At 37.1% G+C, this 19,053-nt stretch overlaps 1 protein-coding gene across 1 annotated transcript in view; it reads left to right on the plus strand.

Annotated features, from left to right (window-relative positions):
• The first annotated feature begins 2,811 nt into the window (after positions 1 to 2,811).
• The window catches only part of LOC117315367 (LHFPL tetraspan subfamily member 2 protein-like), a 38,036-nt gene continuing 21,794 nt past the window's right edge, over positions 2,812 to 19,053 (plus strand). Inside the window, exon 1 of the mRNA XM_033869522.1 lies at positions 2,812 to 2,944. The gene's annotated coding sequence lies outside the window, so the exon portion shown is untranslated. The remainder of the gene's footprint in view (positions 2,945 to 19,053) is intronic.

Below are 19,053 nucleotides of genomic sequence, written 5' to 3' on the forward strand. Positions count from 1 at the left end.
AGGGCAGGGTGTAGGTCAATACGTGGACGGTACAGTTTTCTCTGCGATATAAAAATAATGTCGGCTGGAAAGTTTAATGCGTCAATAAATAGAGAATCCAGCGAAAGGAAATCTAGTTTGAATGTGTCTGGAGAAAAACAATTGGTATTTTGGGAAGACGGGTGTGTGTCCAGTCTTTTGGTGGAAGCTACGTGATGATAATAATTTCAGGTTCTCCATTACACATAAATGTTGGTAGCCCGAGTTTTCTCTGGCCACATGGTGTCAGGGCCAGAGGAAACTCGGACTATTTGGAGAGGAGCGTTCAAATAAACATAAAATAAACATCTTTTGAGTGTTAAATGCAGGGTCATACTGCAACTATTTGGTACGAGAGATTGATTTTTCAGAATGGGTGATAGTTTAGTTTTACTGGGATATTTTAACACAGATTTTTTTGTAGAAGAATACTCGTCTATGATGGTTAATTAAAAAATGTACAAGTGTTTAAGGTTAGAATCCAGATCATAGGTCTGCGCGGTAGCAATGAAGAAAATGAGTGAACGAGTTATCATACTATTTAGATGTGTATAATTGGTGTAGGCAAAATATTTGTGCGTGTGTGAGTGTAAATGGAGGGAAGGAGGGTGGTTTGTGTTTGTCAATATTATTCATAGTGATTATAAGGTGTCACTGAGATGGACTGGTGCAAATGAAACTCCTTTTCTGAGAGTAATTTGGCAAAAAAAAAAAAAAAAAATCTTTAAAAAAAAATGGTATACTTTTAATGCTGGTGATTATAATGTAAAACTGCCGGTGAAATAAATAAACGAACTAATCTAAATCGTTTCAGCACGGATTATACAATTATATCAGTTTGAATAATTTTCGCCATTTGAATCAGGAATATACTTTTACTAATGTGTCATTTTTAAACTAAAGATACATCCACTTATTCAGCTTGCATTCAAGCTTAACTTAGTTTCGTTTTTAACTGCATATCTGCATTTCGCATTAACCGCTACATTGACCAATCACATACTTCATCTTGACCAGTTACGCCACCTGTCGCGTCATATGCGAGACCAAACTAATTTATTATCAAACACAGATGAAATATCTAAATACATAAACATACACAGTTTATGCGTCCTGAATCTAAGTCTTTGTTTTGGCAAGTTTTCTGTAGTTTTTGTAGCAGGTCGGTGTGTATTTTGTAGAGTGTTAAATATGGTCTCTAACACTCATCGGATGGAGTCTGGTTCTTTGACTCAGTAGAGACATATTTTTTCATCATGCTGGATTCCGACTGGCTTCGCTTCATATCGGGTCACTTGGTAGGATGGTACACCATCGTTTACGTTATCAGTGATAATTAGGAGATTTTTGTAACTCGCAACTCGAAGAAAAGAAACCCCCAATAATTGGTTGGTAACAGGGTCCACTTGTTCAAAAGGTTATAATCCCGAGTAATCACAGTTTAACTACAGCTTTAAACTAACGAATTAATTTCAACCACTTATTTTTTATTCTTACATTTTGATTTCAACCATATTTCAAATCTTACAAGTAAAGCCAGCCACAGTATATATACTTTCATGTTCCTCGTGGCATGCGATACTTTACACCTACGAGTAGCCCTCGTTATATGACCCAGGTTGGTGAGAGGACGTTTAACCCCTGAAAACAAAATCAACCTTTCTGGGATCATCGACATATCAGCTCCCCTTGTGTGACACTTGACAGATATCGACGTAAAATCTCCCCCACTGTGACTGATATAGACATCCCAATCGTAAGCTCCCATTGTGTGACTGCAGCCCCATCTGGGCCCAGTTGTTCAAGGGGTTATTAGCCTAATCAGAGTTTAACAACAATTTAAATATCCCGATAAAATAATTTTTGGTAAAAGTAACTTGACACAATTTTATGAAACTACAACACTGACAGTCTGTGTTTTCCTACCTGTCTATTTTAAGGAATATACATACACAGATTTTGAAGTAAAGGACAAATGATAATTTCACAAATCAAGTGATTAAGCTAATCACCTTTTGAACAACTGGGTCCTAATTGCAAAACATGTTACCAACATTGATGACTCAAAAACTTAGAACGTATATCAGTAAGGTTGATTTATGTTTCCTAAATTATATATATATATGCTTTAAACATTTTTTTCCAATATTCATAGTTTTAACACAGGGGGTGGGGGTAGGCGCGGACCTACATGTACGTCAAAAAAAATAATAAAAAGAAGAAAAAAAAAGTCAGATGAAAAAAATGCCTCTCCCAGGCCTGACCCATTAAACTAAGGATATGTAGTCGTGGGACGGGTCATACTCGAGAGAGGCTAACTTATAAATAGATACATATTTATGCTTGTAATAATTTGGAAAGGACTGACATAGCCTCTGCCATAATGTCCCTCCATTTGACGTGTAAAAGGTCGATATGATTGTGTTGTAACTGAAATGAGTCACCAGGTCCCAATTATATACAGTGAAACCTGTCTTATCCGACACCAGGTGGGAGTGATACTTTTGGTCGGATTAGACAGGGTGTCGCAAAAGTCAGGTATTCGTTGTTGACTATACTTGACATCACGGAAATACAGTACAATGTCGGATTTGATAGGATGTCGGAAAAAGTCAGGTGTCGGATTAGACAGGTTTCACCGTAGCAGAGCAAGTTGCTTTTGAATGTAAAATAGCAGCCTACCAGCTCCCACTGTGTGGCTTTGATGTATACAGACTCCATCATAGTACAAGCTCCACCACAGTGGCCCATCCCCAGTTAGTCACCAGCATCAATAGGCCTCTATGTATTTACTAACAGACCACAGTCAGTGAATGGCCTTTGATTTGAATCTGGTTTATTACTCTGTTGTTAGAAGCAGGACAAAATTATTGGAAAATTTGGATTTTCATCCAGACTGGGACAAGTTTTAACTGACATTGAAGAGGTAGGTGATGTCACAGATATTTTAATTACTCTTCATGTTGAAATCATTCTCCTGTAAATTAATATACATGTATATATATATGTGTGTGTGTTATGATACTGCAGTTTGCTATACAGGGCCTGGGTGGTTCAGTCAAATATATCTCTACACATGTGAAATATGTACTTTTACATGTAGCAGAGACTTAAAATTAGAACACCCATTATACATGCACTGTATGCGTACATGTATATATAATATGTATACTCTGTACAAGTAATGAAATACTCGATAATTCGTAGATATGAATCCAAGCACCTGTGGCCCTATCAAATATACACCTCCCAATATAGATTTTGACATTTCTTTTGACCTCTTTTAGTTTCCTCAGTTGCCTCCTTAGGTATTAACACAGGGGCATTGGTTTGGGGATTTTGAGTCCTAGATATTAACACAGGGGCATGGTTTTGGGATTTTGAGTAACATGTGACATCAGTTATCAACCACAACACTAAAAATTCAGTCTTCATATATACATTCGTAAACCTTATAAAGATCAGGGTTATGGATGCATAAAACCACAACTTTAATAACTTGTTTCAGAACGTATGTACATGAATACTGAATTGATAGTATTGTGGTTGTTTACTTTTGTTTTATATATATTATATATACAGTATGTTACTCAAAATTTCAAAACCCAAGTTTGGTTTGTTTTACGTCCTATTAACAGCCAGGGTCATTTAAGGACGTGCCAGGTTTCGGAAGTGGAGGAAAGCCGGAGTGCCCGGAGAAAAAACACCGGCCTACGGTCAGTACCTGGCAACTGCCCCACGTAGGTTTCGAACTCACAACCCAGAGGTGGAAGGCTAGCGTTAAAGTGTCGGGACACCTTAAAGACTCGGCCACTGCGGGCCCTGTGTTACTTAACACTGCACTTATAAACACTGTTACACTAATAGACCTTTACTTACTCACTTCAGTACCTAGTATATAGGTCTCTGTCGGTACCAAGGACTCACTCCAGTACCTAATCGTCCTGAAAAGGAGAACATGGTATTGAATGCCCTTCAGCTAATGAATTAGGTTGTCTTGAATTACATATATAGCATCACGGATGGGTCCGACACAGATTTTCTTGTCTGTGGTCCTATGGACATCTACATGTATTTTAATGATAGAGTTTATTTCATTTTGGGTATTCAACACCTTATTTGTATTTAATTTGAATGGTGCCTATATATCTAGTGTCTCTTTAGCCCGAGTTTCCTCTGACTCTGACACCATGTCTGGGCCGGAGTAAACATGGGCTAGTAAGTGTGTCTTATATAAATACATAAATAAATAAGTAATTTGTATGACTTCCTGGTGAATATTTGGACCAAGTAAATTTGTAACACTATCGGGGATCATAATTTGATTACTGAAATGAGTAAGGGAGTTTTGGTTCAGTTTATTTTGTTTAACGTCCTATAATTAACTGCCAGGGTCATAAATTAAGGACGTGCCAGGTTTGGAGGTGGAGAAAAGCTGAAGTACCGGGAGAAAAAACACCGGCCTACGGTCAGTACCTGGCAACTACCCCACGTAGGTTTCGAACTTGCAACCCAATGTGGAGGGCGAGTGTTAAAGTGTTGGGACACCTTAACCACTCGGCCACCGGGGCCCCTAAGTAAGAGAGACAAATCCTTCAAAATAAAACATTTTAAGTGACCCCTATCTGAGATAGGGGATGAGCAGATATGGCCAGACTATCTTATTTTCTCACAGGTGCAAGAAAGTTGGCATTAAAACAAACTCTGATTTAAACATTAAACAGATGTAGTTGTATTGCCCATTATTGCACCACTTTGGAATCCTGGGATAGATTTTCGTTGAACAACACATGTTCTGCACAATGTATATATGATATATCAATCGTCTGTGCTCAAACATATATATACCTTCCATCGTGATGATTTAAAGTTTAAAAGGCCCAAAAAATTATTTACTACCATGACACTTTCTTGCAGACTTTGAAGTCAAGAGTTCCACATGCTGGAAAACTTGTTGCCTTTTTACTCTTCTATAACATTTGGTACCCAACAGTATGTATACCCATAAGGTATTAAGGGTCCGTTGTCTCAGAGGTAGAACACTTCCTTGATGAGTCTATTAGAGCTAAGCTCCAATGTTTATATAGTTATCCAGTTCCCAGCATATTTTAGATAGTTGCCCTATCTACAGTTTAGAGGTTCTGGGTTCGAGTCTCTATCTGGTTGTTGTATTTTCCCTCTCCTATTTCACAAATGGAGTTATCATAATTAATCTAGGATTTGGGGAATAGTATACCCATATGAAATTTAGAGGATATTTAAATGAAGGGCAGCAGTGTCTTGAATTATTCTGTAAACTTTAACATTTTACAGCTATTCTCTGCTATAATTCTGACATATTTCATCAAAATTTGAGAGATTTCTTCTCTTTTGTGAGAATTTTCCCGTTTTATGGAATTTTTTCTTGATGGGGAATTTGTTTTTATTCAAAGAGGAAAACACCATCAATGGGAAATGCTATACCTAATTTCGGAAATAAAATCAGTCTAGATGACCCTCTGGTTATTATATATACGTTATAATTGTGCATATAAAAGTCTACCTTTAGTTTTAGTGGAAGTCGATGTGTTGGTCTCCGCCTTGGCTTATATTTCAGTCTATTAATGTTTACTCACCAAACCTAATTGAGAATCAGAAACAACAAAGCTTAATTGTTTTTTTTGTATTTTTTTGGAAAATTTCTCATTTTATTCTGGCACGCCTGTAATTTCTCCTTCTTTGAAACTGTTAGCTATGTAACAGGTCGTTAGAGATAAGGAAATTAAATCTGGAACCAAATAATTGTTATTGCTCTTGTTTATGTGGTTCACATGTGGTTATATGAAATCTAGACGATAAGAGACGTTGGGATATTAACTACAATTAGAAGATAGCTGTTGTGTACTGATTGTTGGTGTCAATTTCATCATTTACAGTACATTAAGCCCTTGTTGCTATAAAAACTATAAATCATTTTAATTTCCAGGAAATATTTGATATTTTTTTCCAGAAAACAAACATTATGAAAAAGTTTTATCATTTCATGAATATTTGTTAGAATAAACAATTGATGCATATTGATAAACACTTATTGTCTTATGAATATTCATAGCTTCATGGTAGTGAGATAAATCCTTGAATGATCACATCACATACAATTGTAGCTTTTTCTCACTGGTTTGGGAATGGGTCTTTTTGTCTCTTTTTGGGAAGAAAATTGGTGAATTGGGAAAGATTTTTTCAGGAGTAAACTGTAAATTTTGGGAATTTGGCTTTAATATGAAATAATTTCAATTGGGAATGGGACCATGCAATTAATGGCCCCAAATTAAAGAGCCATCAGAAAAAGCCCTGTATCAGAAAAACCATTACTGCTGACTCAGAGGGTGGGGCGATTACAGGACAGGGTGTATCGCTGTAGATAATGATGAGCTTATTACAGAAATATTCTGCTGTACTGCTGTCGATAATGAGTGGTCTTATTACAGGAATTCTACTGTACTGCTGTAGATAATAGGCAGGCTTATTACAGGAATATTCTGCTGTACTGCTGTCGATAATGAGTGGTCTTATTACAGGAATTCTACTGTACTGCTGTAGATAATAGGCAGGCTTATTACAGGAATTCTGCTGTACTGGTGTAGGTATTGAGTGGGCTTATTACTAAACATGGTAACATGTATATGGTGTTACAATTCTTAGGTCGGGGAAATGTTTGACCCTTGGAGATAACTTTACTCTTCTTGTTGCCAATATTTATTGAATAACAGACACGCAGGAATTTTATTTATATTTTTGTACCAACTGGAGATCACCTGTCCATATATATATATATATATAGTGACATGGACACCTGTCCATGTTGACATGGACAACTAGGTATATAATATCCCCAGGTCTTCACCAGGTGTTGATTATAACAAACAGCTGGTAAGATTGAGAAACTGTTTACATAATCAAAGATAGGTATCCAATAATTGTTTATTACATAGAATAACACTGGTATCAGAATATTTATGTGATGAGCATATTGTTTATTTTGTACAAAACACTGAGTTTTGCAGGAATTTTTTTTCCAAATCTGTATCAAGGGCACTCAGACATTTTTGACGGTTATTGAATTTTGAATCTTTAAATTTCTAAAATTGTAAATTGATATTCTGTTATAGAGACAGGGGTGGGGCTATATAGTCCATACCAAACTGTAATGTACCAATCTTGATACAACTTTTAACATACAAGTTCCCAGTCTGTGGTAGAAGTATCTACTGATATGGCTGGGACCATCTGTTGCTGAGAATCACTGTAGGGGGTCAAAAGTGTTTGGCCTTCTGAAAGAGTTTAGTGTGTTGATTTGGCTCCCTCCCCCACCCCTTCCCAGCCCCCACCTAACCTCCTTTCAAATATCAGCCAGATGGGCTCATCAGCTCCCTCAGATGCCCTGCTGGGCTTTGGAGCCAGAGAGATTAGCATGCTGGAAATATTAGTAAAGGGTCCAATAAAATGGCAGAAATTATAATCATGTGTATGTAGGAAGATGGATAGATTTTGCCATCATGATCAGCCCTTAAGTTTTTTTATTGCTCAGCTAAATTATAATCCTGGATGATCTCCCTTTAATTTGAAACTCTGCATATATCCTAAAGAGTTGACCATAATCAAAAAGCTTGATTTATTTATGATTTTATTATTCAAGAGACATGGGGAAGCTACTTAGAAGATAGGCTTGATAAAAACTTCATATGAGATATAAATAAAATTTGATATACATTTTAACAAACAATCACGAAAACTTACATTTTGACACAGTCTAATGTCCAAATGTGGAGGACGGAAGCCATTTTGTTACGTCATTTTCATGTTCATGACGTCACATCATTATGACATCACAATTGAAATATGACTGAAAAACACCAAAACAAAAAAGCTCTGCAGTATCAGTATTGGTTCCAACTCCAATATTTAATTCAGAACTACTCCAGATACTACCTACATATGATAAATAGTATACAAATATTTCTGATAAAGTATGCAAATATTTCTAATAAAGTATACAAATATTTATGATATAAAGTTAACAAATATTTCTGATTATAGTATACAAATACATTTGTACATTGTATATCTGATACAAATATTTCTGATATCCCTGATATAGTATACATATATTTCTGATATAGTATACAAATATTTCTGATAAACTATACAAATATTTCTGATAAAGTATACAAATATTTCTGATAAAGTATACAAATATCTTTGATGTACGTAGTATGCACTAGACCTTTGAAATCTTAATCCAACATGGATACCAATGTGGGAGAGTGTCAAATTTCCTAGTTCAGCCTTTCAGCATATGATGCTCTGATAAAATTTCCTGTCCATCATGTTCAGTGGCCATCACCAATTACCCAGCATGCATCAGCAGAGTGGATGCAGAATTAATAGTTATAGCTAGGGAAGAATTTTAATGAGAATACCATAAATATTCTGTGATGGAGCAATCACCAGGAGATTGATAAATCTCTGTATCTGTTAGTTAGAAATAATTTAATTATAATGAGCTTAAGGCTTCAACATATATACCGTATTTATTCTAATAAACGCCCCGGGGGCGTGAAATTTTTCCAAGGGGGGGATCAAAATTTCAGAGTCGGTAAGTTGTGAGATCTGTTGTATGTACCCATTTCACACCATGGAACATATAGTGGTACTGTGTATATAGTTACTGAAACTTTGTTTTGTGGTTTGTGTTAGTGTTATGTTGGATATATCATTTAAATAATTACCTCTGGACACACGTGGATGGATATTTAACTGTGCCACGGTAAGTTCTTTTTCTGGAATTGAGGAAATTTTCTTTCCAAAAAAAAGGGGGGGGGGTTATTAGGGTGGGGGCGTTTATTAGAATAAATACGGTATCAATGGTAATTGGGCTCTGAGGGTAACCCAAATTTTGAATAAAATGACTTGCCATTCCCCACACTCTCCCCCTTCCCCTCTACACACACACAAACAATACAAACAGGCTTGGGTAGGTAAAACATACAAAAAAAAGCAAAATTCAATTAGGAAATGTTCTTAGAAAATTTTAATCATTTTCAATAGTTTAATTTCATTTATCATCAATATAAGAATTGAATAGATGATTGGATCTGATTTATTCAGGAATACATATAATAGGTAATACCATGCAGTGCAGTCCTCCAAGGAGTGATCCTGGAGTACAAACTCTCAGTTGGGGAGGGCCTCTTGACAATTTTATACCACGTGTATGCACTTTAGTGAACACTGGTGGGCATGCTTATATATTTTGACAGATACATTTATGTAAATGCAATACATATATAAGATATCTATTACCTAATGTTTGTAATTAACTTTAAAAGTTAAAAGTTACACATGAAAAAAAATCAACATTTAGCCAACGTACAATCCAACCCCATTATCACTAACTTATGTTGACCCAGGCCTGTTTTACTTGTTAACATTCAATTCCGCAGAAACAGAAATACTCCTGATCAGGATACTTTTAGTTCATCATATAGTCCCATTGACTTCAGTTTGATTGTATAGTCTTTCAGAACATTTCATTTTACCCGTATTTCATTTGAATTTAACAGTTTATACTTTATTCATTGAAAGAAATATATTTTCACACAGTGTCAAGGGTTAAACGAATATTTAATGAGTTTAATTTTTTTTCTTCATCAGATATATTTCAAACATGCTTATGATATTTGTATATCTAGATTCTACATCAGATATGTATATAACCTACATTTAAAACTTCCAAGCATCTGTCCCTTGGTAAAATAATTCTTCAAAGTGTGCTGTAGACCCAGATTATTATCTGTGTACCTTGGACTCTTGTAATAAATGAGCCATATCTATGGAAACAGAATCCTATAGTAAAGCTGGAAGGCTGTTTAACAGTACGTGCCAGCTTTTAGAGGTCAAAAGTCAGTATGATACTTTGCCAAAACACATTCCAATTTCCATGGATATTGGCTCATATAGAAGTTCTACATGTATCAGATTCTTTTTCTGTGTATTTTATGAAGTTATTTTTATTTTTTTTTTATTTTTTTTTTAATTTGTGAACGGTCATAAAAACTATAATAAAAAAGTTTGTTGGAATTACAACTTTCAGCTATATAGCTGGTAATTAAATGCCCTGGCCCATCTGGATGAGTTTATATTGCAGTTCAGAAATCCTGAAAATTCTTGAAGTAAAACTTTCTTAAGACCAACAGACTTATAAAATGATAACATTTCTTCTTATATAAATTAAAATCCCAAATCTCACACAAAATAACGGACATCTTAAAAGTTTTGACTATAGCAAAGTTTTCTGGCTGTTCCTTAAACATTTGTTTATAAGTTTGTTTTAAAATACAATATAGGCCCAATATGCTCTCGTCTTTGGTCCAACTCTGATATGTAAATTTTGTATTATACAATATATTTATAAAGTTAATGATAGATTGAAAGGAAAGTCTGTGTATCTCACCAGATTGCATTGATAGTGATGATTAAATACAATCTAACAAGCATTAAATTGATGTATTTGTATTTACATACCCTGGTGTGTAAAATCTGTCTCTTCAATAAATATGTACATTTGAAAGAATAATCTTGTTAAATCAAATTCCTATCTGTGATTGATTTGCAATAAATTTTTACACACAGCTAGCTGAAAGCCTTACAGTGACATTGATCAACAGTGACAATATGACATCATAGCGTACTGTGTTTGATTCATATGTAGCATATAGCCAAGCATATACATGAATTTGATCAAAAGGACAAGTCATGTAATCTTGAATGCATCTACCTGCTCATATATATAGGTGTAGCCAGATTTACATTGAGGTGATGGGCGACTTATGGTGCCAAATGTAAATATTTTAACCAATAAACAAATCAAATGATATGAAAACAACATGCATCTTAAAGGAACACAAATCTGTAAGATGGCTTCTCCCTCCCTATAATCATATCTGCAATGGAAAGTAATTTGTAGTGGTGTACCTGATGGAGAAATCAAAGGCCAAAAATATGCCAGTAAAATATGTCTGTATGTAATGGGAGATAATAACCTTGTATAAGGGGGATAACTCTACCTTGTATAAGGCCTCAGACCACAATTAATTTCCCTCTTTGTTCTACCAAAGAAAAATCGAAATTAAAATATTTCAGAAGTTTGCAAAAAATCTGGCTTTCACATCGCGTGTAGAACTATTCAAGCTGAACATACAGTGAGCTGGAAAGTACCTCATGACCGGCATTTAACAAAGTTATTTTTATTTAAGTGTAACCACCCTACTATATTGTAGGAAAATCCGGAAAATCACAAAATATTACTACTCAAGCCTTATAACTCCCCGTGTCCTGCCTCACAAACAAACATGGAAATGGTGTCAAAATAAAATTCTGCCACTAGATTACATATTGCACTAGAAATCTATGCTAAAATTATGTCCATATCTGTAGCAGCTAAGTCAGGAAAAAATATTTAGCAACAGTCCTGAAATTTCAATATGTACTACATTCGTGTACAACGACCCGGAAGTATTATTGTGGTCTGAGGCCTGTATATATGTCAAATGTTGAAAAATAAAATTTTCATTACGTACACAGTATTGTATGTTATTGATTAAGTTTAAAATCAAATTTGAAGTTATTCTGTTCAAAAATAAAAATTCTATGGTCATTTTACTACCCCTACCCCTGGCCAGGGGCCAATTTTCACTAACTGAGCAGGGTCACCATGCAAACATTCCTGTTTTGCACACAATGTTGATGGAATAGTTGCAATGAATTTATGACAATAACACACATTCAGCAGACTAACTTGTGTCATATTTTTATTATGCTCTTGAAAAAAATAAAGATGTTATAACATGTTAATTAAGAAAAACTTGAAAATTCAAGATTTAAAAAAGATTTTTGTATATATTAGTGAATAACTTTTTTATTAGATGTCTCAGCCTGTCTAACTTTTTGCATTCTGAAAGACCAGTTTTTAAAGATAATATTTACATAGACACACTTGGGGGTCACTTAGTAGTAATCAGGTAATTAGTGGTCAAGTGGTCAAGGGTCCCATGGGGGTACACTGTTCTGGAAGTTTACCTCAGAGTATTAAAGAGAGCATAACTTGTACTGGCACCAAGTAACGTGACTGAATTTTCATGTTAAGTAATTCTGGGAAGTTACACAACATCTCACCGTTTAAATTTTTGGCATAAATTCAAGTTTTCAATGATTTTTTTGAAAATTAAAATGGGATTTTACAATTTTTTAAGGAAAAATTTCATTTAAATGCTTAAAAAGTGAAGTTAAATTCATTTTTCTAAAATTATTACTTCAATTATATAAAGTGATACTAAAGCTGTACTCAAATATGCAAAGACAATTAATATATTTGCACAAGTATGGAAATTACAGTGAGTTTAATGTGCATAGGTATGCCTCATACTTGACTAATTTTCAGACCCAAATCTGGAGTGGCGTGACGGACAAGCTTTGAACCTATTTAAACTCATAAATACTTTTAAACAAAGGTCACAATTGAACAAATTCCCTTTGTGACAGAGAAAATGTTTAATTATCAATTAAAGTTTCACAAGTCTGATGTAAAATTTCACTGTATATCTACATTATGTGTCCTTCTGAGAGACCATGTCCTTGGACAGGGCAAAATCCTATCATCTGTTTTTGCATGAATACCAAATTTTCAATGATCTGTGTTTAAAATGCCAAAAAACATATTTAAACCATTCGCTTACATAGAACGAAGGAAATAATAAAGGAAAAACCTGTTCTGAGAAAAATGTGTTGAAATATTGTGAATTAGAATGTATACACTATATCACATTGAGTGAAATTCAAATATTTGGGAGGGGGGAACAATATTGTGTTGTTTTCTTTCAAATTTTGAATTAAAATTAATTTAAACCACTACAGTACATCACAAGATACATACATTACACTTTATGCCCAGCTTATAACAGCAGCACCTGCTTTGTTGCATGTAGAAAAGATTTTTGGCAGAAAATGTGAAATTTTAAAAGATTTTGTGATTAATTCAAATAATAATCATGATTTTTTAATCACAATTTTACAAAATAATCTACATTTGCTATGTGGCCAGTCATTTAACATGTCAGCACACTATGTACTATTGGAAAATATAGCCCCTGACTTTGTACAGTACATGTAAATAGTGAAATGAGCAAAACTGCGGTTAACAGTATTACGGTTTTTACCCTAAAAGTTATACCAAAATATAGCGCAAAACCGTTTATCTTCATAAACAGTGCTAGTACACATCTGAAACTTTAAAGTCACCTCAAAGCGTATACTAGAAATGTGTAGCAAACACAAATACCAACATGTTTTCTCGACAAACATGTCCAGTGTGATCAGAGACAAGGATCCGCAATAGAAACGATCATCGAAACAAGGTGTATTGGGGGTATAGTTACTAAAATGAAGCTGTCATTAATTAAAAACTCACAGAAAGTACGTGAAATGTCATCTGCATATAGGTAAAATACACACAACTGCACAGGAAATGTTAAAAGTTCGCGATGTTTCTAATTTAAGGTCCACGCGCGAATGTTTACATCGGAAAGGTGCGTTCTATGCAGGCCTCAGACCACAATTAATTTCCCTCTTTGTTCTACCAAAGAAAAATCGAAATTAAAATATTTCAGAAGTTTGCAAAAAATCTGGCTTTCACATCGCGTGTAGAACTATTCAAGCTGAACATACAGTTAGCTGGAAAGTACCTCATGACCGGCATTTAACAAAGTTATTTTTATTTAAGTGTAACCACCCTACTATATTGTAGGAAAATCCGGAAAATCACAAAATATTACTACTCAAGCCTTATAACTCCCCGTGTCCTGCCTCACAAACAAACATGGAAATGGTGTCAAAATAAAATTCTGCCACTAGATTACATATTGCACTAGAAATCTATGCTAAAATTATGTCCATATCTGTAGCAGCTAAGTCAGGAAAAAATATTTAGCAACAGTCCTGAAATTTCAATATGTACTACATTCGTGTACAACGACCCGGAAGTATTATTGTGGTCTGAGGCCATAAGGGGGATAACTCTACCTTGTATAAGGGGGGATAACTCTACCTTGTATAAGGGGGATAACTCTACCTTGTATAAGGGGGATAACTCTACCTTGTATAAGGGGGGATAACTCTACCTTGTATAAGGGGGAATAACTCTATCTTGTATAAGGGGGGATAACTATATATTTAGTGATAGGGGAAAGGATTCTATTAAATACAGCTTTGTAAGGCTCAGTGGTTTTAGCTGTGATTGACAGGAACCTCTGGGCAGGAATTAGGGGAGATTTGTGGTGAAATTATGTCCAGATGTCGAATAATTTCAGCAGATGTCGATTATAAAATGATGTGCAACACAACAGACATATCCCATTAAATTTCCTACGAGTTTAATTGATTTACAGCAGATGTTGTTTAGTCTACACTGTTCTAATTGGTTGAAAAAAAAATTCATTCAAATTGATGATAGTTTGTTATTCATGCCACTGAGGCGGTAGACTGGCCACAGAGTTTGTTATTCATGCCACTGAGGTTGTAGACTGGCCCCATAGTTTGTTATTCATGCCACTGAGGCAGTAGACTGGCCCCATAGTTGGTTATTCATGCCACTGAGGCGGTAGACTGGCCCCATAGTTGGTTATTCATGCCACTGAGGCGGTAGACTGGCCCCAGAGTTGGTTATTCATGCCACTGAGGTGGTAGACTGGCCCCATAGTTGGTTATTCATGCCACTGAGGCAGTAGACTGGCCCCATAGTTTGTTATTCATGCCACTGAGGTGGTAGACTGGCCCCATAGTTTGTTATTCATGCCACTGAGGTGGTAGACTGGCCCCATAGTTGGTTATTCATGCCACTGAGGCAGTAGACTGGCCCCATAGTTGGTTATTCATGCCACTGAGGTGGTAGACTGGCCCCATAGTTGGTTATTCATGCCACTGAGGTGGTAGACTGGCCCCATAGTTTGTTATTCATGCCACTGAGGTGGTAGACTGGCCCCATAGTTGGTTATTCATGCCACTGAGGTGGTAGACTGGCCCCATAGTTGGTTATTCATGCCACTGAGGCGGTAGACTGGCCCCATAGTTGGTTATTCATGCCACTGAGGTGGTAGACTGGCCATATAGTTTGTTATTCATGCCACTGAGGTGGTAGACTGGCCCCATAGTTGGTTATTCATGCCACTGAGGCGGTAGACTGGCCATATAGTTTGTTATTCATGCCACTGAGGTGGTAGACTGGCCCCATAGTTGGTTATTCATGCCACTGAGGTGGTAGACTGGCCCCATAGTTGGTTATTCATGCCACTGAGGTGGTAGACTGGCCCCATAGTTGGTTATTCATGCCACTGAGGCGGTAGACTGGCCCCATAGTTTGTTATTCATGCCACTGAGGCAGTAGACTGGCCCCAGAGTTTGTTATTCATGCCACTGAGGTGGTAGACTGGCCATATAGTTTGTTATTCATGCCACTGAGGTGGTAGACTGGCCCCATAGTTTGTTATTCATGCCACTGAGGTGGTAGACTGGCCATATAGTTTGTTATTCATGCCACTGAGGCAGTAGACTGGCCCCATAGTTTGTTATTCATGCCACTGAGGCGGTAGACTGGCCATATAGTTTGTTATTCATGCCACTGAGGTGGTAGACTGGCCCCATAGTTTGTTATTCATGCCACTGAGGTGGTAGACTGGCCCCATAGTTTGTTATTCATGCCACTGAGGCGGTAGACTGGCCCCATAGTTTGTTATTCATGCCACTGAGGTTGTAGACTGGCCCCATAGTTTGTTATTCATGCCACTGAGGTGGTAGACTGGCCCCAGAGTTTGTTATTCATGCCACTGAGGCAGTAGACTGGCCCCAGAGTTTGTTATTCATGCCACTGAGGCGGTAGACTGGCCACAGATTTTGTTATTCATGCCACTGAGGCGGTAGACTGGCCCCAGAGTTTGTTATTCATGCCACTGAGGCGGTAGACTGGCCCCAGAGTTTGTTATTCATGCCACTGAGGCGGTAGACTGGCCCCAGAGTTTGTTATTCATGCCACTGAGGCGGTAGACTGGCCCCAGATTTTGTTATTCATGCCACTGAGGCGGTAGACTGGCCCCAGAGTTGGTTATTCATGCCACTGAGGCGGTAGACTGGTCCCAGAGTTTGTTATTCATGCCACTGAGGTGGTAGACTGGCCACAGAGTTTGTTATTCATGCCACTGAGGCGGTAGACTGGCCCCAGAGTTTGTTATTCATGCCACTGAGGCGGTAGACTGGCCCCAGAGTTGGTTATTCATGCCACTGAGGCGGTAGACTGGCCCCAGAGTTTGTTATTCATGCCACTGAGGCGGTAGACTGGCCCCAGAGTTGGTTATTCATGCCACTGAGGCGGTAGACTGGTCCCAGAGTTTGTTATTCATGCCACTGAGGCGGTAGACTGGCCCCAGAGTTTGTTATTCATGCCACTGAGGCGGTAGACTGGCCCCAGAGTTTCTATATAGAATCCTGATCTATCTGAATACGATTCTAGAAGTTCTGAATCTTAAAGGGATACATGATCTAGCATTAAAATTGGTCTGGGCAATTCTGGGAAATGACCTCAGACCTTTGATAATTAAATGACGTTTGAACTCATGGTATTGAAGAATGTTTGCCCTATATGGTTATATATGACTTTTTTGAAGTAAATGATCTCTGTCTTCCAGGTGTAAGATAACTTTTGACCCATGGTTGTATGACCCCTGATCATGACCTTGGAGAAAGACATGACCACTGACCTCAAGTTGCAAAGATACTTTTGACCCCATGTTTAGATGACATTTGACCCTTCAATGTGCATGCAGAATATAACATAAACATATAAGAGACTAAGAGTTAACCGTCTGACATGTATGGTGTAACTATGTAAGAGACTAAGAGTTAACCGTCTGACATGTATGGTGTAACTATGTAAGAGACTAAGAGTTAACCGTCTGACATGTATGGTGTAACTATGTAAGAGACTAAGAGTTAACCGTCTGACATGTATGGTGTAACTATGTAAGAGACTAAGAGTTAACTGTCTGACATGTAGGTGTAAACCGGCCTTTTGTTCACAGGCATGTTGGTGATCATTAGAGCGTAAGTGATTTGAAAAGGTGTGTGCAGAAGGAAAAATTAAATTTTCTTGTGAAAACAGGATTTTCATGCATCAGTGATATATACAGTTTGCATATATATATATATACATTATATTTTCATACATATAGATATGTATATCTATATTCTACTACAGTAGATACATATACATATTACATATATACTCATTTGCAGACTGCAGACAAACATGAAGATATCACAAACCTGACGGCTATAACACAAATTGTTTACATTTACATGCTGGTATGGCTATAACCCCACAGGTGTTTTTCTAACACAAAGGTGTGTGTTGTGTCCATTTACAGTTCTGAGGCTCTAGATCAGGGGTTTGTAACTCAACGTGGTCCATTGAGGCTCTAGATCTATGGTTTGTCACTCTAGGTGTCCCATTGAGGCTCTAGATCTATGGTTTGTCACTCTAGGTGTTCCATTGAGGCTCTAGATCTGGGGTTTGTAGCTCAAGGTGGTCCATTGAGGCTCTAGATCTATGGTTTGTCACTCTAGGTGATCCATTGAGGCTCTAGATCTATGGTTTGTCACTCTAGGTGTTCCATTGAGGCTCTAGATCTATGGTTTGTCACTCTAGGTGTTCCATTGAGGCTCTAGATCTATGGTTTGTCACTCTAGGTGTTCCATTGAGGATCTAGATCTATGGTTTCTGTCACTCTAGGTGTTCCATTGAGGCTCTAGATCTATGGTTTGTCACTCTAGGTGTTCCATTGAGGCTCTAGATCTATGGTTTGTCACTCTAGGTGTTCCATTGAGGCTCTAGATCTATGGTTTGTAACTCAAGGTGATCCATTGAGGCTCTAGATCTATGGTTTGTCAGTCTAGGTGTTCCATTGAGGCTCTAGATCTATGGTTTGTCAGTCTAGGTGATCCATTGAGGCTCTAGATCTATGGTTTGTCACTCTAGGTGTTCCATTGAGGCTCTAGATCTATGGTTTGTCACTCTAGGTGATCCATTGAGGCTCTAGATCTATGGTTTGTCACTCTAGGTGTTCCATTGAGGCTCTAGATCTATGGTTTGTCACTCTAGGTGTTCCATTGAGGCTCTAGATCTATGGTTTCTGTCACTCTAGGTGTTCCATTGAGGCTCTAGATCTATGGTTTCTGTCACTCTAGGTGTTCCATTGAGGCTCTAGATCTATGGTTTGTCACTCTAGGTGATCCATTGAGGCTCTAGATCTATGGTTTGTCACTCTAGGTGTTCCATTAAGGATCTAGATCTATGGTTTCTGTCACTCTAGGTGTTCCATTGAGGCTCTAGATCTATGGTTTGTCACTCTAGGTGTTCCATTGAGGCTCTAGATCTATGGTTTGTCACTCTAGGTGTTCCATTGAGGCTCTAGATTTATGGTTTGTCACTCTAGGTGTTCCATTGAGGCTCTAGATCTACTATGGTTTGTCACTCAGGGTGGTCCATTGAGGTTCTGGATTATCACCCACATGTACTATTGAGTCTGATTTGTGACACTAGGTGAGTGACAGGGGGTAGGGGAGGTGTTCACCCACATGTACTATTGAGTCTGATTTGTGACACTAGGTGAGTGACAGGGGGTAGGGGAGGTGTTCATTGAGACTCGGTTTGTCAATCAGGCTGGGGGGGGGGGATGGGGGGGGGGGGGATGGCACTCTGTCTCTGATGCTTTAAAGCTGAAAAATAATTCAATAATAATTCTTATTTTTATTTTTTTAAAAACTCTATGGATTCAATTAACACCACAGTTGTACTAATGTCAAAGTTTATAACTTTAGCAGTTAGGAAAATTACCAAATTTTAGAATTTTTCATTTTTTTCATAATTTTATTGTTTCCAAAACCAGGTTGGCC

Source organism: Pecten maximus, chromosome 17, assembly GCF_902652985.1.
Source record: "Pecten maximus chromosome 17, xPecMax1.1, whole genome shotgun sequence".
Taxonomy (NCBI): Eukaryota; Metazoa; Mollusca; class Bivalvia; order Pectinida; family Pectinidae; genus Pecten; species Pecten maximus.